Here is a 26,239-nt window from a genome sequence, read left to right on the forward strand (position 1 = left end):
CTGGTCAGGTCAGGACCACTCTAGGCGGCTAGGACCACTCTACCTTTATCATCTTCTTTTATCACTCCTTGGATTTTTCCCGTCAGGAAAACTAACAAGGAGCACAATGAGTAACAACAACAGGTCAAAAGTAATGGGAGCAAGCTCCTTTCAAGAAATGACATTCCAAGTTCAGGATATAAATATATTTCAGGGAAAACCAGGATTTACGAAAGTAGATAGTGTTTTCAGGAGAGAAAACTAGGGGACAAGAGAATCATATGCACAAACAAAAACATTCCCATGATGACTTAATATGTTTAGTATCTTTATTGTGGGGGAGGAATGAACATCCAAGGAAGAAATTGAATCTTTCTGGAAGAGGATATGGTAACCACCTGAAACCCTTAACAAGACCAATTTACTGCACAGAATTTTACTGCAGGTCATAGAATTCATGACTAGAATTCTTGACAGCATCTTAAAAAGCAGAGACATCACCTTGCCAACAAAAGTCCGAATAGTCAAAGCTATGGTTTTTCCTGTCGTGATGTATGGAAGTGAGAGCTGGACCATAAAGAAAGCTGACCGCCAAAGAATTGATGCCTTTGAATTGTGGTACTGGAGGAGGTTCTTGAGAGTTCCCTGGACTGCAAGGAGAACAAACCTATCAATTCTAAATGAAATCAACCCTGAGTGCTCACTGGAAGGACAGATCCTGAAGCTGAGGCTCCAGTACTTTGGCCATCTCATGAGAAGAAAAGACTCCCTGGAAAAGACCCTGATGTTGGGAAGGTGTGATGGCAAGAGGAGAAGGGGACGACCGAGGATGAGATGGCTGGACAGTGTCTGTGAAGCAATCAACATGAATTTGACACAACTCCGGGAGGCAGTAGAAGATAGGAGGGCCTGGCGTGCTCTGGTCCATGGGGTCACGAAGAGTCGGACACGACTAAACGACGACAACGATGACATAGAATTCATGGTTGAAAATTGACCAATTCTTTGCTTTTCCACTTTTTATCAACAGTTTTTTTTAATCATCTGTTTTACTTTGGCTCAACTATGTGGCATGGGAGCATGTCAGGTATGATATAAATGACATGATTGGCTTTTACATATTTGTCTTTTCCTCTACTAAGGAGTGTATACCTACTATACTTAGGCCATATATGGGAAACATTACTTTTCTGGTTTAGAGCACAGCCAACATTGTCCACAAAATAAATCTTCCTTGTCTCTGTTTTACCTGTTTGTTCCTGCCATGGTCCCACTCTGAATCAAGGGCCGCATGTCTGCAACACATCTGGGTCAATAACACATTCAGTATCTCATCTACTCTAGCCCTAATCAAGGTCCTTGGGAACATAATTGTTTCATCTCTCACCTTATATTCTTCATCTGTAAAACAGCATTAGCAAGTGACTTCACAAAGTCCTGAAAAGCAAAGATAGTTTGGATAAGAAATAATCTTAAAACAAAATAACAAATCCGGGAGCTATGTTTCACTTTGTAAAAATGTTATCAATTACACAGAAATATTGTATGCTTTTTAATGTCTTGATTTCTGCTATCCTAGATGCACCTGTGGCTGTCAAACAAAGGAGACAGCAACAGATTATTCTAATTAAGTTAATTGGGCCTGGTTCTGAGATATCAGGTTCATCAGTCTTTCCAGAGACAAAACAGCAATGGCAATACAAGAAGTGAAACTATTGTAACCTCAAATACGGCATTTTTCTGCATCAAGTGCCATTCAGATTAATTGGAACTTGCCAGAGTACACATACAGATAAAGCAAAACAAAACATTGTAAGGAAAAGTTGAACATTAATTCACAATAATTCAGTTTAACGGCACTAATCACTGATCGGAAGGTTCAGTGAGTTGCACCTTTTTAGAAAAAAAAATGCTACGCAATGTTGTTGGTGTGTTGTTGTTTTTCCTGAAAGCTATTTCTGAGAAAAAATAAACATATACTATACAGTTTTTCTACTGGCTTAACAGTATAGTATGACTAATTGCCACAACCACAATCTCCCTGTAAACATGTCCCAGTTTCACTATTTGGCTGTTCCTTCTTAGTGATATGCCTATGATACTTTGAGAGGCAGGAAAAAAAAAAACAAAGTCCACATTTTTTCTCTTAGTAGCAAAAGTTAAATTGGGCTTTCCTAAACTTACTACAGAGATATAGCCTGCATAACTTGTCTGCAATACATGTAATACGGGAAAGAATTTGTTTGTTTCAACCTAATTAATACTTTCTGAAACAATATGTCAACATAACCATACTTTGGTATTTGCATCTCTCCATTTGCAGTGCAGTTTTGCTGTTTAAACAATTCACAAAAATGAATACGTTGGGGGGAATGAATACAAAATTATTACAGAAAAGTAACATTGTGAAATATTTAGGGGAAATGGTTTGCAAAAAAAAAATTGTATGTAAGGAACAATTGCATACCCCAAAAATTGTATGGGGTAAAAGAAATGCACTCAAAATTGTATATTACTTTATTGCCACCTAACTTGGGTTGAAATAAAATTAGCATCATGAAAATAAGAAGCTGCAGTTGACAGCTTCACATGTTGCTAGTGATATTAAAATACTCACTTTTCTTCATTTCTATTGTTTCCAAGACTCAAGACAGATGTGATGTATGTAGGAGATTTGTGACCATCTCCCACCTATTTCCCTTTTAACTATAAAACCACCAGCCCTCAATTCTGATTTTAATCAGACCCAGTGGCACTGGTGAAAGGTTTCTAAAAGCTATTTTTAATTACCAGTTTGCCAATGGACAATGCTGTTGACTCCCACTATTGCTATTAGCCCCACTGAGAAAACATGCAACTATCCTAATTTTTGAACACCAACTTGAGATGGGTTCTATCAGAGAATCAGTACTAAGAATGCATTAAACAGTCCCTTCCCGACAGCATTATTATAATCCATCACCAGCCTTTAAGAGTGTTTTGAGTTATTTGTTTTGGGTTTTTTAAAATCTCCTGACAGAGCTTAGATCTATTTTAGTCCCATCACTTATCTAACTAAAAATAGCAATTCATAAAGGGGGTAGAGGAAAAAGGGGTTAAATTAGCGTTGTTAGACACAAGTAAAGAAATCATTTTAAGTAATTATATATTTTCTTTTGCAAAAGAGAGACAAATTATAGCTCCCCTTGACTTAAGATGCAATTGTAAATTCTTCTTTGCTTTTGAAATAATGCTGGAAGGCATTTTGAGGTTAACAAATGAAATGAATGAGTAAGTGAACTATCACAACCCTAATTGCTCAGTGCCGTTATCAGCTCCTAGAAAAATTATTTTTGGACTTCTCCTTCCTAAGTCTCACAGCCAGCAGCAGTATTAATGGCCACAGTGATTGGGACATGCTTTCTCAAGCTCTGGGCATCATAGTGAAGGCCTACTTAGCATTCAGAAGTTCACAAGTTAAAAGAATCAGATCATGCGTGATGGGAAAGACCTCTGCCCACAAATCTGGGAAACCCACAACTAAAGAAGGCAATACTGCACTTTGATAGACAAACAGTCTGGCAAATAAGGCAGCATGTGAAAACATATGCTTAAAATGTAGTACTCAATTGTGGTGGCAATTTAATCTCAAGTGTTAGCTTTAAACATTCCAACATAGCTCTGAACCTTGCACCAGAATCTTCTCCCTCCCTGCTCCATAAATATGAACATCCAGTTTGATACTCGCTACCAGCATAAGCATAAAGATATATATTTTTAGATCTAACTCTTTAAAAAGGAAGCAAATTACACGTACTGTATATGTGACAGCTCTCATCCTAGATCATTAAGATGTAATTTGCCATATAGTTAGTTTCTAAGAATTAAAAGGAACTGCACCCGGCAGGATTGTTGCTGTTGTTGCTGTTGTGAGAATCAAAGCTACTAAGAAGCTGGTTAAAAAATAAAGGCTACCTTGACCAGCTTCACCAAGACCATCCATTGTACTGATCTCTTTTTAAAGCATAAGAACAAACCTGTGAAGCAAGCTAATTGTGTTTTTTTTTACTTTTGATCACATTACTGACAAATTGCAAGGCAGCATCAAGAAATATTGATACATTTTGAATAATATAGGTGATTGCCAAGAGAGACCTGTGGTTTCTGTTAAAAGAACACAAAACACTGGGAATATCTTGATCAGAAGTGAATTCAGGGAAGGACAAAGTGACTCCCTGACATCTTGATAGGAACAACACACCCACATGAGCATCATTCACCACCCTTGTGGACATTTCATTTATTACCAATATATATGTACAATTGTAGGGACGTGGTGGCACTGCAGGTTAAACCACAGAAGCCTCTGTGCTGCAAGGTCAGAAGACCAGCAGTTGTAAGATCAAATCCACGTGATGGAGTGAGCTCCCATTGCTTGTCCCAGCTCCTACCAACTTAGCAGTTTGAAAGCATGTAAAAATGTGAGTAGATAGATAGGTACCACCACGGTGGGAAGGTAATGGTGTTCCATGTCTAGTCGTGCTGGCCACGTGACCACGGACACTGTCTTCGGACAAATACTGGCTCTACGGCTTGGAGACAGGGATAAGCACCACGCCCTAGAGTCAGACACGACTAGACTACATGTCAAGGGGAACCTTTACCTTTACCTATGTACAATGACTGAGTTTGTGGATCTCCATAGCAGCAAGAGGTATAACTTGAGAAATGTTACTGCTTGCAACACCAGCTGGATAATCTATGCTCTTGTAACAAGCTTTAAATAGGAAAAACATCTAAGATCCGTAAAGTACGTTTAGAGCTCATATATATCTTGACAACATTAGAAATAAAAGGCCAGGAACCCCTTTGTCAGTCCTTTCATGAAAAATGGTTATTCTGTATAGGATTTATAATTTTGGGCTATAGAAGCTGCCCTCCAAAGCAATGGCAAGGCTCTTTTGAAAAGTGAAATCGACTGGATACTGGGACTGGGTACATTGCCTCCCAAAGGTTTAAATGAAGAATTCAATTTTTCTCCCTCGTCTTTAGAAGTACCACTTCCTGTATACACTTCCCAGGCTTTGCAGGCCAGGAGTCTATGGATTAATCAGAGTAACCCTGAACAAGACCTGGGATAAGATAAATGGGGGACCTTTCTCACATTGTGCCATGAGCAAACTATCGGATCTGGGTACAGACAGACCAAAAGAAAATTTTCAAGAAGGGAAGAAACAAATGGTATGTTTGAATATAATGGCTGCATTTGTCAATTAAATGTGATTAATAATGTGCTGGACGAATATTCTCTTTGTGAGTGTTCATCAAAGATTTAGGTATACACATTGTAATGTAAAAGTGTAAGGATGTAAAGATGTTAATACGTTATCTCCTTTTTTGTTTTACTCTTGTTTTATTTGTACAGCCCTTCAAGAAGGCCTTACATTCAGGCTAAAGCAATTTTGGCAATTTTAAATTGAAACAGGGTGTTATATACTTTCTTATATCCGGAGACTGTCGTTTCTCCTTACATAATCATATCTGTTGGATGCACTGGTTCCTTTTGCATTCCTTTTCCCCCTCCTCATTGAAATATTTACCTTCTCCAACATAAAAATATGAAATGGCACCTCTTTTCAGCCTTCTTCGTTTTACAATCTGGAGAAACACCTGAGAAACATTTAGCGTTTGAGGCATTTAAAATGTCCTAGAGGTTATTTTAAAGCTATTACACTAGAGTTTATTAATAAAATCAGGATTTAGTACACCTGGGTTACATACATTATCTCTTCATTCCAGTGTATAAGACCCTGTCAGTAAACCTCCTAGAGCCAAGTGCTGTATGCTTTTAGTCTTAGTTGGGTTTAGCTACCTGTTTCTAAAACACTGAATTGTTTCATGAGTCAAGAGATGGGTTTTTAAATCCCTCAAATCTTGAGGCAAATATACAGACCGTCGTCTAGAGTTACAAATCCGATCAGAAGGTTTGTAAAGCCCCACAAAAGATTTATTGGGGAAAGTTTTCATTTACAAATGCGTACTTTTGCTTTTTGGGACGTATACATAAGTGACTTCCTTGTAAAGGAGGATTCCAGACGGCTGTCTCCTCTTTGGGTTAGATTGATAAATCCTTCTCTTCACTTGTCACACCCACCAGTCTAAATCCTGATCTAGTTATCTGCTGACTGCTTCTGCTTAGAAACTCAGAGCTAGTAAGATGTCACATAAAAGGAACAGGGATCGGAACGTCTTCAGTGTTGTGGCTGGGAGTGCCGTTTATTCACACAGCCACAATTTTCGTCTCTATTTTCCAGTGACAGGCTTAAGAATATGCATTTCAGAATTTTCCCTCACAAATGGCACATTGAGCACACAACCAAGTCTGTCTCCAGTGCAGGACCTTTCCAAGGATCTCAAGAGTTGCATTTCGGCAATAGGTCAGGGAATGGCTTAGGGTGGAGCCAAAGCAAAGTAGGTGGACTAGCAGTCCGTATCATTTTTCTATCAGTACAGTTTAATTCTAGACCCATTCCTCAGATATAAATGCCAGTACAGCAAACTTCCAGACTGCAAGGCAGAGGTGTATTCTGTATTACACTTTCCTGGATTGTGAACCAGAACTGAGTTCTGTGCCATATTTCCCTGGGCTATAAACCAGAACTGACTTCTTCAGAATTCAGTCCCTCAGCTTTACCTAGCCCCAGTTTATAGGTGATAACAGGGGAAAGAAGTGTGGGCCAGATGCACCTTCAAGCACTGTAGTTTTCTTTAAGGTTGCACCTCTGTTGCTGAAAACACTCCCCATCTATTGTGGGCCACCAGGCAGGAGACTACCAAAATGATCTCAATAACCCTTTACTTAGATAAGGCAAATGCATTTCTCTTAACAAGTGTATGTGTGCTGTTCGGGTACTTCTGCCATCTTTGCTCTAAATTACACACTGTTTCTGCAAGCAGTGAGGAAGCATGTGTCAAGGACTGTGTTGGATCTGAGGCTTCAAACATACATGGGTTTTGATCAGCTGCCTGTATACTGGCATCAGCTATGGAAAACGGGTGCATGCCAGGAAAAGATGCAGTGTAGGAATATGATGTTGGCACCTTCAATCCCTTAAAAAATTGACCAACCAACTTGACATATTATTTACAACATCAAGGAAAGAGCTTCCTTTTTGGTGCAGCATGCGAAGTTTATGATTCAACTAAGTGCAGCACTCAGCTTCTAATGCACACTTCCATTCTCTGTCTAGACGGTCTCATAATAGCCTTTCCCCCTCTCTCTAAGTAAAATATTGGGGTAAATTCATCTATACAAGATGTACATTTTGCCTGTCTCATTCTCTTGTTTCTGAATGTTGCATGAGAACAAGAAACCTCAAGAACATTATTCTCATCTGCAATATATTTTTCTGCCATTCTCTGTGAGGGGTTTCACACTTGCAAGAATGATTTTTGCACAAACTGTGCTATTGCACAAATTACACAGATTGTCGAGTTAATCTATGAAAGAGTTATTTGTTTAGCACATCTCAATTTGTTTGGACAGTCTGACTTTTCAACAATGGCTGAACCTCTGTTGCACAGTAAGTCGTAATGACAAGTCAACTCCTCTGTAGGTTCCATGATTCAAATGGACCTAATTTTGTTTTAATCAGGGCAGACCCATTTGAATCAATGGACCTTACGGAGGAGTAGACTTCATCAAATTGCCACTGATTCAATGAGCCAATTGTAGTGCAACTTGCTACACTAAGAAACAGGATATCAGCCACTGAGTAATTCAGCAAGGTTTCTTCACATTTCTACTGCAATGCAGAAAAGAGATGGATGTATTCATATCACAAAGAAACTGTTCTAACTTCCATTGGTTTTAATGAGACTTGGTATCAATTAAATTTCTTTGGGTTTTAGCTAGCACTTCACAAAGCTGCCAGGTAAATCTGTACCTCTTTGATCAGATGCAGTTAGCTTGGGATAGTCACATGCCAACAGCCAGGCATGCACCCATTCCTACCCATAATAATACAGATTTCCTCTTCTCTTCAGTTCCCAAAGGTCATGAGCCCAAACCAGGCTTTGAAACACATTTTTGGGCTCACTGAATTATGATAATAGTGTGCTAATCTTTACAAGGGATTCTCAGTCTGGTGTAGTGGATGGAGTGATGGACTAGGACTCCGGAGAACAGAGTTTGAATCCCCACTCAGCCATGGAAGCTGACTAGGGGAGTGGAACCAGTAAAACCACTCCTTAAATATCTCACTCACCTTGAAAGCCCCATTAGGGTCACTATAAGATGGTTCTGACTTGATGACACAGACTATGAGCTTTACAAGCACTAAGATTCTCCTCTGGCTTGGAGATTTTGACCCATACTGAAGAGGAATTCCAACTTCCCTACCTACCCATCTTTGCTGACCTTCCCCTGTTATTTTACCACAGCGATAGTGGTGGTAGCAACGGGCAATATTTGGGTTGCTCCCTTCCTCCGCATAATCCCTTTAGTTTGTTTCCCATCCACCTTCACTGCTACTCCCCTAGAGGGAAGGGAACATTGTGTATGGGATGTCATGCATATACATAGCAGAGATGGGCAGAGGGGTTCCATAAGCTAATTAAGTAGACAGACAGCTTCCTGAGCTATACAAGCTATAGGTCTCCAGTATCTGTGTACACATAAAATAGCATCAGTGTCCCTGCTAATCAATATCCTGAACATGGATTTGCTGGGGGGGGTCAAAGTGGGCCCAGGGATACCAGAAGATCCTACACAGTAGATGATACAGCTTCTAAATATACTTCCATTGTAGCGGGCCACTCTCAAGCCTCTACCAATACAGGCCTCCAAGAGTGCTCACTACTATTCTTCACTTGCTGCCACCAGCCTATCCTTAGTACTCACAAAGGACAAATTTTTCTTTCAAACAAATAAAGTGTTTATTGATTTGTACAAAATAAAAAGGGTGAATCACAGGTAATAAATCAAGTTGTTAATCACGTTTCTCAATTACTAGATCACACAGACTTTTCCCTCACTGACTATCTCTCTCAAATCTATCTCACTCTCTCAATCAACTTCTCTCATCTTTTCCAACTCTCCAAAACTCTCTCTCACACATCACACACACCTTATATAATCCAGCTCCTCCCCCTTCTGCACCACCCTCCGTCCTCTCATTGGCTGATGTTCCCCTGCCCAGCTCTGATGGACAGGTGAGAGCAGAGCTGTATGCTACATCCATTAAAGCAATGGGGGCTGACAGCTATTCTCGTATACTGTCCAAAAGCATCCTCCTACAGTTAGAAAAGCAGAAAGCCATACAGATACCACCTCTCATTGGGTCGGATCTCCTGAGCCAGACTGAAGCAAAGAAACTGAGTCCATTTCCCACTGCTCCATTGAAGTCCTAGGTGTCCAACATGTCTGTCCCTTTGATCCTGATGATACTTCAGTGGGGAACCTTGAATTCACAGGAATGAATATCTCTTTGTTTTCATCCCCTGAGCAAAAGGCTAAAGACAACATTGGGGCCAAAGGAAAAAAATGAAATGATGGTCATAAATACAATCTGCATTTCCTGAAGGTATTCTGTGGTTGTGGCCTCTAATGAGATCTACTGTATAGAGTCCTTTTTAGCTCTGCAGTTCTAAAGTTATTGTTGTTGTTTTCCTCCTTCAGCTAGATGGACAACATGACTAGTAACTTGGACTGATGAATACAAGTCCTGGAAGACCTGCCTATCTTTAAAGTGGGTGGTGTGAGGAAGAGGCTCCTGATTCAAGCAGAGGGGCTGTAGCAGCTGTAGATAAGCAGTGAACAGAGAGGGATATACTGTTGCACATATTAATGGTTTGAGCATAGATATCCCACTTATTTCAAAGGAATCTGAGTCCCCCATTTCCAAACATACCTGGGGTCCTGTGTTCTTCCAAGGTGCCTCTAGAGATGTTTGAAAACTTGATCCCTTATTGTCTAAATGCAAATTTTGATGCAAATGCCCACCTTCATACTACAGATCACTGTAGTAACAGGATAAAAAAGCAGAAGAAAGGGGGCTGAAAAAATACATCTACTAAATAACATTTAGGATAAAATTGAGACAAATTTACCTACATCTCAGATTCTTTAGGCTCGGGAAGAATAGCTATTTTAATATTTGTTAATATATATTAATTAATATATGTAATATTTAATGTATTTTCCCAGTGATATCTGGATATTATTCATCTCGCCTTTTTTATTTGGGTTTGAAAATTCTAACCTGCTTTATGTTTGCTTTGTAGATTGATTGGCCCCAGTCTGTAATATAATTCTGTAACTTTATTATAATTATTGCTTACACTGTTTCCCATACAAGCTCTGAAGATCTTCCAAACCAAAAACACACCCGCATTTTATAGACTTGAATCCAGTTTTACCCAAATATTGTGATAGTGAAGTTATACTTTAATCTTGGATCTCAAATTTGTATTAAATAGTTGTTTAGTTGTTGCATTTTCTTTACCCTTTATATCTCTTGCATTGTTAAATTTGGGGAAAGAAAGTCTTCTACTTTTACTCTATTTTGTTTTGTTTTGTTTTTTTCTTATCCCCTTCTGTTTAGAAAAGGTTTGCATCCAAATAGATGTAGAACTGATACAGAGGCTGATTGGTCTCCCTCCAGTCTCAGTCCATTGTATTCAGAAGAAACATGGAAAAAGTGAAAGGCGAGCCAGGGGTTTGGAAAAAGAGTAGCTGGCAAAAGGGGGGTTAATCGATAGCTGGCAGCAAAGAAGAAGTGACATCATGGCACAACACAGCAGTAGCAGGTCCCCCACCCACCCAGGAGATTTAAAAGGGGAGGGAGCTATGCTTTTAGCTTCCTGAATAAAACTAGGGCAGCAATGAGGAAATGAGAAAGAGAGTGCATTGGTAGAATGAATTTTCATTGCATTGCTCTCTAGTCACCAACCTGGAAAATATAATCACTGGACTGACAGTCCCTTTACAGCAGAGCTGCTCAGATTTTCTTATTGCAAGCTTATGCAAGTTAAGATTAAAACCATTTCCAGCACTCTCCCAGTACTGCATAGACAAAACAAAGATATCTTTTGCTTCCACTGAAAATGCTTATTCTGCCCACAGCCCAGAAATAAGCATGCCAAAAGGAATAAAGAGAGAAAGGTGATGAGAACTCTTACTGAACTTGAAGAGACTAACTGAATAGTTGGCTCCAGGGGCAATTAGCAGGCATGTTAAGCCTGTTTGCTCTTAGTTAAAGGCTTTAAACTAAGACTTAAGCTCAAGGAGGAGGAGGAGAAGCTTGCCTCAAGCCAGGAAAGCACTAGGAGAGCTTTCCCGAAGGCTGCAAAGGTGGCAGTAGGATAATGCCCTACATTTACAGAATGTCAGCAAAGAACCACCTCCTCAAGGCAGCAGAATGATACAGGCATACAGTATGACATTGTAACTACAGCTCCACATAGTGCAAATGAGGCAGTCACAGAAACAAAGCTATCGCTTAGTGCAACAAATTGCTGTTTTAAAAAGAACTGTTTGCTCTGCGATGACCCATCTCAATTTTAGACAGATCATGTCAGGCTAGACAGTTAATTCTAAAATTCTAAAGTCACTAAATTTTGCCTCCTGGTCAAGATAAATCTGTGGCTGTGGCTATGGCTGCATGTATCTCTGTCTTCTCTGTTTATCAATGTATCTGTGGAAATTGTGTCAGTGCACAAAACTGCACCAACAGGAGCACAGTACCTAGCCTAAGCTTCAAGGCTTTCAAATGTAGGCCTTTCTCCCAGGTGTACTGCATTGATATGTTTGACAGGTGCCTGCAAAGTAGATGTTATTCCCATAATGGGGAATTGTGGTGTCTGTGCTCCAGAAAATCTGGAAATCCCATCTCTAGTGGGGAAGACTTTCCAACCTCCTGTGCCAAAACTCACTCTATTCAGGGGGTTCCACAACTCTTTGTATAAAACTGAACCAGCATGGGAGAGCATTAGGATGTTAGATTAGGATTTAGAAGATGTGAGCTCCAGTTTCTATTCCACCATGAAACTAGCTGGGTGACCAGGAGACAGTCACAGCGTGAACCTACCGCACAAGACTATTGTGAGAATAAAGTAGGGGGAAAGAGAGGTATGCGCAACAGCTTGAGTTCTTGGAAGGAAAGAAAGGCAAGCTACAAATGCGATAAATAAAGAAATAATTCAGTGGGGGTGTGCTTTCAGGAAAATGCAGGGTCAAGAAAATCCACTTACTAAAACATCTTCCCACTGGGATGACAATGAATGAAATACAATAGTTTTAGAGCAAGTAACTGAACATAGGCAAAGGTAGGGGCTGGCACTCCAGTTTCTGCCATGGGCCTCATGTGTTGCCTCACAGATGTGGCACACTATCCAAGCAAAGGCCAAAGTAGCTATCAAAAAAGTTGCATAGTTCCCTCTCATGCTGAGATGCTGTTAATACTAAAGATGGTCTAATGTGATGTGGTGTGTGTGTTTTTTAATTACTGAGGGGGAAACATAGATTTCATTTTAAATTACTTATCGAACTGCCCAAGAACAGATGCAGCTTTAAACTTTGGCTTCAAATAGAAGCCAAATAAATAGCTTTCTTCTGCATTTCTCTGTGCCTGTAAATCAGCAATGCTCTCACCATCTCATACTGCTTCTGTTTGGCCATTCTCCCTGTCTCTGTTTTCATGTTTTCATTTTTCTATGGCTGTATAGAACATATTTCTCAGTTAAGTAGTTGCTTTTGAGAGTTGTTGCCATAACAACCGTTTCATTTCACGATATGCACACTATCTCTGAAATACAGAATTTCTCCTTAAAGGAGCATGTGCCACACACATCAAAAGGGAATATGCACTCATTATTCTTACATTATTTCTCAGAAAAATAGATATTTTTCCCATAAATACATTTTCTAACTTGATTTTTTTGTTGTTGTTCTCTGGAACTATGGCTAGTTGTTAGGGGGAGGGAAGTTTAGGTTGCCTATCATCCTGTATCTTATTGTTTCCAACCTCCAAATGTTAAGAATCCTTATTGCATTCTCCCACTTTTCCCTGATACTTGAGTTTACTCTGCCACAGTTAATGCATTTTAAATCTATCACAAATGATAGCAGATTGTGTTTGCATTTTTAAAATAACTCTTTAAGAAGCCTTTCATGCCTGTTCTGAATACATTTATGTATAACTCTTACCTGTTTTGATGGAAACTTACTTCCAAATAAGTTAAAGCTGTCAGGTTCACACCCTAAGATTACTTCTTCATTATTTTAATGTGGCAATTCTACTCACAATTATTTATGAGTAACTCCCACTGAAATCCCTGGGATGGAACTTACTCCAAAGTCAATAAGCATAAAATCAGGGCATTTTCCTCTGTGTGTAATGGATACAAGCCATCCTCCAATATCTCCTTCCATATCACTTGAAGGCAGATTATTTTATCAGTCCTGCACTTGGGAAAAGAGTGCATACATACACATATTCTTTGTGACCAGAGAAGTTTTGGGCATGGGGTAGTTCCCACTGCCTGTGGGAATCTGGTGCACTTCGGTGCAGCCAAAATGGGCAGAAAGGGTACATTTTATTTTTTTTTATTTCTGCTAGGGCAGCCCATTTCTGCCCTAGCAGAACTTTCATCTTTTGTAGCCTCACAAAACTCAACAAATCAAGCAAACACTCTTTAAGAATCAAGTAAGCTTCTTCAAGGAATGCATGGATCTTAATGTCTGGAGCTAATCCAAATATAGCTTTTAGCAATGCACGTAAGACTTCACTTTGCCTTGATTCCTTGCTAAGACAACATTCTCCGATAGTTCCAGGAGAGAACCTGGTGCTGTCCAAGGTTCTGTTTTTGTTTGCCCTATGCATAAGAAAGTATTCCTTGACTTTGGCTACCTTACTGGGATTTTGCTAGCTAAATATATTTCTTCTTTGACTTTTCCTATCATAACTAGACTCTAATCACCATAATACGACTTCATCCAAACTGCACAGATGCAGGGTCAGAATAGCAAATTACAGAGAAATTGAATGGTTCCAAATTATCCTGGGGTTGCTACTCTTGGACCAGAATCATGCTGCTTATGTTCACTGGTGTAAGTGCAGACAACCTATGTCATAGTGGTAAATGGATGCTACTTAAGGAATTGCCACTTGTATTCCCTTCTATACACCAAGTCAAGCACCTGGAAAAGATCTGAAGCAAGAGATGACATGATGCAGGTGTTCTGGAAGGCAATTTCAGGCATTAGGGATGCAAGAGAGAAATTACAAGATTCCAGACGGAGCAGGAGACTGTCAGATAGCTAGGGATAGGGGAGTTAGAGAAATAAAGGGCATGACATGGATACATTGTCGTACAAGGGCAGAGAGGTAGAAAGAGAAAGCCATAAAAGGCTTTGATTATATTCCTAGAATTCACATTCTCTCTTCTCCAACCAGAATTTAGATGCCGACTGGTGGCCTTGGGTGTTATAGCCCTCCCCCAAAGTAACTTCTGCAAACTTGCTTCCATAGATCTTTATGTAGTATGAAAGGCAAACCTCAGCATCCTCTATAATATCACAAGGAATCATACACTCACATCAGCAATTGCCCGATGTAGCCAATACTAGCAGCTGCACTTGGTTTGTTCTAGCATTACCTACGAAGTGCAGTAAGGAAGAATGAACCTCCCTTACTACACGTTGTAGCTAATGCTAGAAGTAATGTGCCACTTGAGCAATGCAACACACTTTCCCATTGCAAAAAGAACTCAAACCCGCATCAGGGATTACATACTATAGCAGCAACAGTAGCGACAACAATTAACAAATAAATAAATATTCTGATGCTGTTCGTTTGCCCTCTCTCAGAGTGAATTATGACTCACCAGATGGAATATTGTCTGCCCAAATTACTATCTGTAGATTTTATAGAACTGGAACTATCTCAGGGTTTATAATAGAGTTTCAGGTGTTCATTCTCTATATTAATGGGAAAGAGTTCCCATTTTCAAACTGGAGTAACAAAAGAGTTTTTCAGAATGACACCTTTTTTCATTTTGTGAGCTTCATAGGAGGTCTGGGTTTTTTATCAATGTGTTCTGTGCAGTATCAAGTTTATTCCTCAAAATGTCTTATTTATGAACCTAGCCCAGTTACTTTGCAAGTTTGTTACCTTTGCTTTCCTACTCAAGGTCTTTGCCAAACAATCAAAAGAATACTGATACTGACAAAAGCTATACATTATTCAAGTGTTGCCTGCGCAGGTATTTCGGCTCTCAACTAACCTACTTTCCAATTTTATTTTATTTTTTAAGATGTATGCAAGAAATAAATATCTGACCTAGAAGAATGTACAATGGAATTTAAGGTCTCTGTTGGAGCAGACCACTTCCTCAGTTTAGCAAAGGTGGTTTTAAAGAAACATACCAAATTAATTGCATACTAAGGTTGTAGAAATATCAACAACCTCAAGAAATATCAACAACCTCAAGAAATATCAACAACCTCCGATATGCAGATGACACCACTCTGATGGCAGAAAGTGAGGAGGAATTAAAGAACCTTGTAATGAGAGTGAAAGAGGAGAGCAAAAAAACGGTCTGAAACTCAACATCAAAAAAACTAAGATCATGGCCACTGGTCCCATCACCTCCTGGGAAATAGAAGGGGAAGACATGGAGGCAGTGACAGATTTTATTTTCCTGGACTCCATGATCACTGCAGATGGAGACAGCAGCCACGAAATTAAAAGACGCCTGCTTCTTGGGAGGAAAGTGATGACAAATCTTGACAGCATCTTAAAAAGCAGAGACATCACATTGCCAACAAAAGTCCGAATAGTCAAAGCTATGGTTTTTCCTGTTGTGATGTATGGAAGTGAGAGCTGGACCATAAAGAAAGCAGACCGCCGAAGAATTGATGCCTTTGAATTGTGGTGCTGGAGGAGGCTCTTGAGAGCCCCCTGGACTGCAAGGAGAACAAACCTATCAGTTCTAAAGGAAATCAACCCTGAGTGTTCACTGGAAGGACAGATCCTGAAGCTCAGGGTCCAGTACTTTGGCCATCTCATGAGAAGAAAAGAGTCCTTGGAAAAAACCTTGATGTTAGGAAGGTGTGACGGCAAGAGGAGAAGGGGACGACAGAGGATGAGATGGCTGGACAGTGTCTGCGAAGCAACCAACATGAATTTGACACAACTCCGGGAGGCAGTGGAAGATAGGAGGGCCTGGCATGCTCTGGTCCATGGGGTCACGAAGAGTCGGACACGACTAAACGACTAAACACACACACACACAAGGTCGTATATTTATTTACACTTACTTGAGACTGAGCACCACTTAGCTAAACTTACTTTGGAGTAGAGAAATATAGGGCTGGTTTGCACATGGCTTTACATGACTACTCAGATATTGTTAACTTGCATCCAGTTGTCATTCAACAAGAGCAAACCCATTGGCTCAATTGGAACTTTGTAAGTCAGTACTTAGGTGCATTGCAGTGACTTAGTGGGTCTACTCTAATGATGACTAACAATTGGATTTAGGCCACCACATTCGATAATATCCAAACCATTTAAAGCCATATGTAGCCTAATCCTATGAGTACTGTGGTCAGAAGAGAGGAGAGAGGAAAAGAGAGAGAGAAGAATGAAAGGGAGAAAGAAGTTGGTCCTAAGCATGGGACTCTGGGATTTTTCACTACAGCTACCAGAATTCATCACGAATGTCCCCCAGGTAAAATTCTGACAAAAATTACAAGATTCAGAGATGTTTGCTTTGACATGTTTCTCTCTGCAGCGATGGCCATTAAGCATGGAGGAGAAGGATATGGGGAGAACTTTCTAAGCTCCATGGGAACTGCAAGGCATGAAAGGCTGGCTTTTTTGTTTGTTTGTTTGTTTCCTTTTGAATTGCACCTTCTACAGATCCTAAAGAGCAGACAGCCTACCAGCATCCTAATTCCTTGTTGTTCCTATCAAAACTCCTCTTTGGACTTGTATTTTTTTTTTCAATTGAATTCTAGCTGAGGGAATTCCTAGTGAATTCTAGTAATTGTGCTGGAAAAAGCCCCATGCTTTGCTGGCCCTGTCTGTTGACATTCCTTACTGTTGACTTTAGCTTCTGTGCACAACTGTCATGTAGCCCGCAAGAAATGGGGAGCTTGATTTTTAAAAAGGATTCTTTGTCCTTGGTCTAGGTTAAAAATGGATGAAAATTTCAGATCAGTTTTTTTTCAATATTGAAAATGATATTTTTAAAATTAAAAAAATACATAATCAGGCTAGAAAAAAATAGAGGTCTTCTTTTAATGTAGGAAGAAATAAAAGAAATCCTCAGATTTTTTTCATTTTGATGTTGAGGTCAAAAACGTATTTGTTGTTAAATGCAGGAAGTATATTCCATATCTCCATATTTACAGTTTATTTCTTTTCTCTAAACAGAGGAGAATATGTTATTACTGGATTTCAGCCACTTCAGTAGGTCAGCGAGATTGCTGACTGGGACTGGTTATAGGGTTCTGCAAACACACCAATGTCTTTTTCTTCAGGCAAGCTTTCCCTAAGTGACTGGCTACCTGAGTGGAGTATTTAACTGGATTGTTGTAACTTACTACTTTGAATGTGTTTTGGTGTTGCTTATGTTTTTGTATGGTATTTGTTTGATCCTTTTTAGTATCTGTACACTCATTTTTCTTAACTTTAACATTGTCTTTTAGTGATGTAAGCTGCCTTGGGTCCTTTTAAGGGCAAATCTGGGCTAAAATATATATAATATTTTGTATATATAATATATAATATAATATTTTGCTCACTAGCAGTTACTAGACTTAGCTGCATCTGGATAGTGTGTCCTACTGCTGCCTATTCTTAAAAAAGAGAGACAACAGTACTCTTGCCTAACTTCCTAACTGGCAGGTCCTCTAAGCCTTCAATTGCATTTGTCTAGGTAAGAAAGGACATTTGACTAAATATTAGGAAGAACTTCTGAACAGTAAGAGCTATTCATCAGTGGAATTGGACGTCTTGTAGGGTAGTAGACTCTCCTTCAATGAAGATTTTTAAGCAAAGGTTCAGTGGCCACTTATCAAGGATGTAGGTGATCATGGAACAAAAGGAAGGTAATTAGCCTTCAGAGAAATTACAAAGAGTCGACCAGAGATGTCCGATCCAGAGGAGCCTCAAGCAATGCCTTGATAACTTTTTTTATTAACAGAGCATGATTGCACAGAATGTTGAAAGAATTCAGAGAGAATGCTGGTTACCTAATCGCCACTAGGATTGGCCAGAGAACCCTTTGATCTAATTCTCTAACTCTAGGCAGAAAGGCAGAATGAGAGGTCACCCCACCCTCTGGGAGCGCTGCTTCTCTGCCAGGAGTGTTTGCACTTCACTGAAACAGATAACAGCTAACAGCCTTGGGCAGGATTTTCTTACAAAGGATGCTTCAGCTGTGGATTTCCTGCTTTGTCAGAGAGTTGGACTTGATGATCTATGGGATCCCTTCCAGCCCAGCAACTCTACCATTCAGCTATTTCAGCACATTGAATTGTTGATATAAGTGCAAAGTACTGCACTTAGGAAAAAGAAACAAAACATACAGTTACAAAATACGGAATACCTGGTTCAGCAATACTATGAGTGAAAAGGAGATCACAAGCTGAATATGTGTAATGTGGCTACAAAATGCTATTTTAGACTGCATTAACGGAAGTATAGTCTCCAAATCACATGAGGTATTAGTTCCCCTCTATTTGGCACTGGTTAGGCTTCATCTTGAGTACCAGTTCTGGACACCACACTTCAAGAAGGATGCCAACAAATTGAAACAAGTTTAGAAGAGGGCAACAGTGATGATCAGGGGGCTGGAAACCAAGCCTTACGAGGAAAGACTGAAAGAATTGGTCATGAGAAACTTGAGAAAAGAAGACTGAGGGGAGATATGATAGCACTTTTCAAACATTTGGAAGGCAGAGGAGGGGGAGGATCTGTTCTCAGTCATCCCACAGTGCAGGATATGTAATAATGGGCTTAAGTTATAGGAAGCCAGATTTTGGTTGAATATCAGGAAAAACCTCCTAACTGTTAGAGCAATATGGCAATGGAACCAATTCCCTTGAGAAGTAGTGAGTGCTCTGGAACTGGAGGCATTCAAGAGAAATTTAGACAATCACTAGACAGATATCGTTTGATTTGTATTCCTGCATTGAGCAGAGGATTGGACTCAATGGCCTTATAATCCCCTTCCAACTTCATGATTCTATGTCTAGGATATTAATTGCTACTTTATGGTTGGTCCTGATTTATTAGACAGATGCTGACATTCCCATTTTTTTAACCTTGTTTTCATTTTTCTTTCTTTTATGGTATTCCTTTATTCTTTTAACTATATGCTGAAGAGCTGATGCTGAAAGACAGCTCATACAACCTCTTCCCTGTTGCTCAAAGCAGAGAGCAATATGAGTCTTGTGCAGAGTGAATTCCAAACATAATGAACTAGGAGAGCTAATAAACAACAACTAGGGATAGGCAGATAGTGAAATGGCAAGCGGCAGATATAAATGAGATGAGATTTTAATATAGATTGGTTTGACAAAGATGGACCTGGGAAGCCTACGTCCTGATCAGAGAAGATTACTCAGTTGTATGGGGAGGGAAGAGCTTATTATTCAGAATTCAGAGATTTTTACAAAAGGTAGCGAGGAGTAGCCTTCAGGGCTCTGCTTTTAGAAAGAGCACAGCAAAAATGATAGTGGAGCAACAGGAAATATTCAGCTACCAGTGCCTTTTATGATGTCTTCATATGAGGACATAATAAGATATAGGAAATAATTACAAGCAAACACATGTATGGTACAGGTAGAGACAGACAAACACACTCATATGTATGCATATAGGCAAGGTGTGCAACTATTAGTTCATATATTTAGGAAAGATAAAGCTAAAATGCTCCAGTGCAGGGACACCAAGGTGTCATAACTACGCAGTCACCAAAGGCCCAGCACAGTTGATCTCGCCTTCTTCACAGCTAGGACACTGCTTCCTCCATCAGTACAGCTGTTACTGCTTCTTCATCTCCTTGCCTAATGTTTAATGTATAGTTCTTAGTTTCGTTCTTTCTGTACATACTATGTAGAGCTGCATCTCCACATGTCCTTCTCAAAGAGCAGGAGAAAGGGAGGGGAGGAAAGGCAGGAAACAATAAGCAGGAATGGGCAGTTTTAAGGACTCTGAGATGTGCAAAAAGAAAACCTCTATTACACACTGAGCATGCTACCCACAGGCAGTCTGTGTTAAAGGAGAAGCATGCAAGGTTGTGTTTTTCCATCACTTTATACAATATATGAGAAAGCAACCATCAACACTTGGTCCCCTGACACAACACCTGAAGTGCTGATTCAATTATGGTATCTCAACAGACCTTGAATTTTCCAAGCATAAATTCACAGCCCTAGACCTAACAACGGCTATAGATGTTGTGTGTTGTTTGTTCATTTGTATTACAAACTTGTTCCGCTAAATTTTAACAAAATGTTCTCTTGCTTGGCCAAAAAAAAAAAAAAATAGACTTTGGCCATTGTCTCCTTCTGAAATGCATCCTTCTTTAACTTGTTGGGCTATATCCCTGTTAGATTCCCCAGTGGAAAAAGCACAGAAAAAGGCACACACATGGTAAGCAGTGGTGTCATTTTTTCCTATTAAAGATTTATTTTAAAAATTATTTTAGGCACCCTATATATAAACCACCTCTTTAAAACCCACTTTATGGACTCAAAATCCTTTCAACAGATAAATAAATGATGCCAAATCTTTAGTTAATTCAAATGGCATTAGGAGATTTTTTTTTCTCCGTAATGTTAATAACTGGGGGGGAGGGGTGATTTCTGTAGCTATCACAGTTTCTCGTGGTGCCAGATCCAATTAGACAAATGCATACATCCCGAACACTCCTCATATTTAGTTTTTAAAAACCCAATACATTATTGCTTATTGTGTTGCTAAAGTAATGTCCTTATACCCTGAAGTGTGGAAAAATTCCATTGTGATTATTACTTCATAGGTATGCTGTCTAATATTAATAATAGGAATATTATTAATAATAATAAGATGCTGTTGAGTTGATTCCAATCTTTGATTTTCAAGTATTTCTAAAATGAATAATATTGACCTACTTTACAGGGTCATTGTAAAGATTACTCAGCTGATGTCTGTGAAGAATTTAAAGCAATGCAGAAATGTGAATTAATGATGCCCATTTGATAACTGCAGTATAATTTAGAAAATGTTTTCAAAGCATATATGGGCCCATGGTGCTTATTTCAGGCTTTGAAAACATTTTCTAAGTTATAGTGCAGTTATCAAATGGCTATCATTAATTCACATTTCTGTATTGCTTTAAATTCTTCATAGACATCAGCTGAGTAATCTTTACAATGACCCTGTAAAGTAGCTCAATATTATTCATGTTATATATATTCCCTTCATAAAACATGGGTTGCCTGACCTAGAAGGTCTGTTGTTCTCTGTTGAACTCTCAGGACAAAAGCAGAATTGGTACTAAAATCCCAACACTCAGTTCAAACTGTGAGATCTCATTGGTTACCTTTGTTTGATAAACATGAGACTAGAAACCTACAGCAGGGTGGGTGGACTGTAATGCTCCATCAGGTGTGTTCCACTGTTTCTGCTTGCCATTGTGCAAGCCAGGAGGTTATCCTTTTGGAACCAATGGGGTTTCTGCTAACACTAAGCAGGTACCAGAAACCTCTTTCCTCCCGCTCCAAAAAAGTAGAAACTGCTGATGCAACAGAGTAGTGTATGAGCAGAGCAGAACAACAGGATTCCGACCAAAGGAATTGCATGACTGGGTGTAAATCAGAGCCAGCTCTATCATTGGGCAGAATGAAGCAACAACCCCAGCATCAGACTATGTGTGTGGTGATGATGGTAGCTACTGGGATGGTAATAGCCTTCCGGCTTTTTTCATGACTTCTCCAGTCCTTCCCTCTGTTAGAGCAGTGGTCCCCAACCTTGGGCCTCCAGATGTTCTTGGACTTCAACTCCCAGAAATCCTGGCCAGCAGAGGTGGTGGTGAAGGCTTCTGGGAGTTGTAGTCTAAGAACATCTGGAGGCCCAAGGTTGGGGACCACTGTGTTAGAGGACAGAGTAGTTTAGACTACACAACCATCCCTGCTGGTACTTTATTCCTTTATGGTAATAGCCAATGAGCCCATTTTCATTGATAACATGCCTAAGAAGAAAAGGCTTAAACCTCACCTTCTCACTTTAACCATGAAGATAACACCCACTACACACACCTGTTATTTCATCTTTGAAAGCCAACTACAAATCTGATTGCTAGTAATATGATTAATGTAAGATGTAGTTTGCCCTGAAGTCGTGATGGGGAGCTGGTTTTGTGGGATACCTACAGTGTCTCTAAAATTAAGCTTCCAGCCAAGGCGGAGGATTTACTTTGGCAATAATTTTTTTGTTGAAAGAAAAACTGCACTGAGGGCAGGATGTTGCTTTTAACTAGCCTGAGATGACTAATTATTAAACTCATTTTCTAAAGGTTAGCATATACAGAAAAGCAATTATACGGAGATTAAAACAAGTTCAGAAACCTGATTCATTCTGAAAGTATGGTAAACCTAAGTCTTGTACTGTTTCTGAGTTTTAATGAACTCAGGAACATTTTTTAAAAAAAAACTTAGATGTCAAATGCAATTTCAAAATAAGAGAGGAAACTCTTTTTTCAAATGTTTTACTTTCCACATGCACATATGCATTTTACAGAGGACAGATTTCACAGGCTTATTCTTTCTGTGAATTCCAGCAGATTAGCAGAAATCCCATACAAGTCATTTAGCCCTTTAAATCAATGGTGGTTAAAGTGTGACACACACCCTCAGACCCCACAGTTTCCAGCACTCTTCTTTTACATCCTAGTGGTTTTTTTTTATTTTAAAAGGGGCATGTATTGGGGTACAAGGGGCAGGGATAGTCTTCTAAGATCTCCAGGGGTGTAAGAAGCCCCCAGAACTCTGAAAACTGCCCACCTTCATTTCAGATCTGGAGTATTAAGGCACATCAGTATTTAAAGCCATTAGCAGGATTGGCCAACTAGCAAACCATAAAACAGATCTCTTCTTTCCCACTCCATGCACACCAAACACCAATTCCACCTGTTCCTCTTGCAACATTTTGTCCAATGTATATTGAACAGTTCATCCATAGTTTCATTTGTCCGGGAAAGAAAGGCACGCCACATGTTGATGTTCACACCTCTCCTGTAGGAAATTGAAGGCAATGCCTCAGCTCTGCTTGATTGCATAAGCTTAGTAATAGTGAAACGATTATTGCCACATGGCGCCAACTTGATGATTTTAAGAACAGTCTGACAAAATGAAATTCCATCATATTATTTGGAGAATAAGGTGATCACCAAGAACACAGATCTTGGTTATCCATGTCCTGATGGACCTATAGTAATTAGAATCACAATATAATATTTTTGAGCTGTAGTCTTAATCAGGGGTTCACCTACATATCATCATATACAATAAATGCATCTAATGATCAAGCACCGGAGCAGGTTAGAGGCCACAAATCCATTTAAAATACTGAGAACTAGCAGGGATTTCATTGTGTCCTATGATAGTTTTTTTTGTTTCTGTGGGACTTTCTCCCAAGTAAGGGGACTTTTTTGAGTTGCAAGGTTAATCTTCAAGTTTGCTTTTATACTCATACAGTTATTGCTCCTCATATGTATTGCCTACTGAACGTGGAATTGCATTCCATTTATGCAAGGTTTCACTAAAATAATGCCAAAAATCCTGATACATTGAAAAGAATCCATCAGTTCCTATGATGTATTCATGACAGGCAATGCTCATCAGGCTGGGTGGCATTTGTGACAAAGTGTACTGTGAAGTACTGGATGTAGAAGCAGTCTCTGTCTTTAGAGCAATAAATGTAGGGTTTCAATTTGGCCAACAAGGGGGAAATTATTTATGGTAGAGGAAGCAGCATTGTGGTGAAGCTTAATTCTATTTGGCAGTTGTTCTTAGAGATGTTTAGCCATCTAAAATACTGGTTTCTCTTTCATGTCTGTCACCAAAGTGTTTTAATATTATGGGATGGAAGGCTGGGGGGACCGAGATGGACATGTTTGAAGAAGATATTACTGAATTGTGGACATAAAAACCATGTGTGACTGAATGGGAAGATGGGAATTATAAGGTTAGAAATCTGAATTATTCCAGTTGAATTCAGTTTGAAGTGTCAGAGTCTTCCAAATCACATAGGATATTAATATAAATTTCCATAAATATGTAAGAGACCTGAATCTTTATATTCACTATATAGTGAGCCATAGAAAACATTATTAAATGCTACTACTGAATTTGTTGTAGAGTTTTTAAAAAATATATGGGCACTACCTCTAGGCAAGAACATGGCAGCCCTATTAATGCCATCATGCATTTTCCAGAGATGTCATGATAAAAGCAATGACTATGCTTGGATAAACTTTCCATCCATCTTGCCCAGCTTCAAGACTCATCACAGCCCTGCACAAGGAACCCAGTGATTCAACTAGACTACAAATATTGACAAAAGATGACATGCTGTACAATAACCACCAAACAAAACTTGGATGGCTCCCTAGCAGAGCCAAATTCACCGTTTCTCATTTGATGAACGGTTTTGACAGGTAAATACAATGAAAACAGTGAAGGCCACAAGGTGGAGGAAGAGGTGGAGGAGCCTCTCAGTGGGTCCAGCAGAGACATCTCAGGCAACACAATCAGGCTTCTCTCCTTCCCAGAAAATTTATTCCAACCTCACGGTGATATGGATGTAATAGATTTTTGTTGCTTTTATTTCATAGCTCTTATCCCATAGATTAACAAATCTCATAGTTAGTCCATTCCTTGTGTATTTATGGAGCTGTCTGATACCTACTCTGCCCATTACTATTTATTACCCCTTATCTAAAAGAACCTGTTAATTTAAGAGTTGGTTTTAAAAAGAATTTTGGCATGATCTGAATTGCTGTTTGTGGGTTTCCTGTCTTTAGATTTCCAGAAGAAATGTAACATCCATCCTTTCACCAAGGGTTGCCAACTACAACTCAGAGATATTGTTGTCTCTGCAAAATAGTCTACCACAACTTAGTGATCTCCAGAAATATTGGCCTATAATGTCAAGTGTCGGGGGGGGGCATAGGACTCATTGGTCCTGGGGGTGAAGCATACAGTCCATCTGTTCATGGCATACGTGTTTTATTTTCAGGCCACAGTGTTGCCAGTGAGGCTTATACTATTAAATACTGTAGTACCATTCAGAACCAAACTGAAAAAGCAGCTAAATTTAAACTATTTTAAATAGTTACTAATAATAGACCGTTATAATAAAATAGTTTGAGTTTGCCCTCTAAAATATGGAGGCCTCTCATTTTCCACCAGCAATTCTGAGTGGCAGTTAAAAGAGGATCAGTAAAAAAGTAGTAATGGCTGCATCATTTTTAATTACTGCTGTTTGTCAAAGATACAGACTGCAACCTGAAAATCCCAGTCTTCCTTGACCAGTCATGTGATGTAAATTTGCATTTGTACCCTCTAAATTTCACAAATGAAAAAGGGATATTGGTGTGTTTTTGAACAGGTTTTTTTTTTCATTCTAAGTACCAGTTCAGGTTCTCTGTCTGCTGTACACTGCAGTCATTTACTCTAGTGCAATTGACTTGTGGTGGCATGGACAATGTTAGTAAACTGATCACAATCATTTACTCCCAGTATTTAATTACATTTAACTTGATCTGATGGCCAGAATGAAATGGTGTTAGAGGAGTTAAAATAACTCTGTTGTCATGGATGGAGCCCTGTCTACCCAACAGAGTTTTGATCCACTGGGATTCTCAGCCTTTATAGAAGTGCAGGACATGTTAGAAAGATTCACCTTCGGAGACTGATGGACCCAGAAGGATTCCAGGATGCCCTGGAGGATTTTTCGGCTGCTATGTCTGGTTATTCTGTTGAAGCTCCAGCTGAACTGTTGAGAGGGGAAATGACCTGTGTGGCTGACACCCAAGGCCCTCTATGTGAATGCAAAGCATGGACTCCTTGGTTTTCTGCAAAGATTGGAGCGGTGAAGCAGTTGGATTGATCACCAGAGTGAAGCTGCAGAAAGGATAAATTCAATCAAACATGAGTTAAATTCCATTTTTATGGTGTGAAGGCAACAAAGAAGTTGTTCTTCTTGTCTGGTAGTGTCAGCAC

General features: G+C 39.4%; 1 long non-coding RNA gene across 2 annotated transcripts in view; it reads right to left on the reverse strand.

The window, feature by feature from the left end:
• Window positions 1-26,239, reverse strand: part of LOC110073342 (uncharacterized) — an 80,191-nt gene that overhangs the window by 48,801 nt on the left and 5,151 nt on the right. For both annotated transcript variants that reach the window (XR_013545063.1, XR_002299563.3), the window contains exon 3: window positions 1,367-26,140. This is a non-coding gene — a long non-coding RNA (uncharacterized LOC110073342). The remainder of the gene's footprint in view (window positions 1-1,366; window positions 26,141-26,239) is intronic.

The sequence above is a fragment of the Pogona vitticeps genome, chromosome 4, assembly GCF_051106095.1.
Source record: "Pogona vitticeps strain Pit_001003342236 chromosome 4, PviZW2.1, whole genome shotgun sequence".
Lineage (NCBI taxonomy): Eukaryota > Metazoa > Chordata > Lepidosauria > Squamata > Agamidae > Pogona > Pogona vitticeps.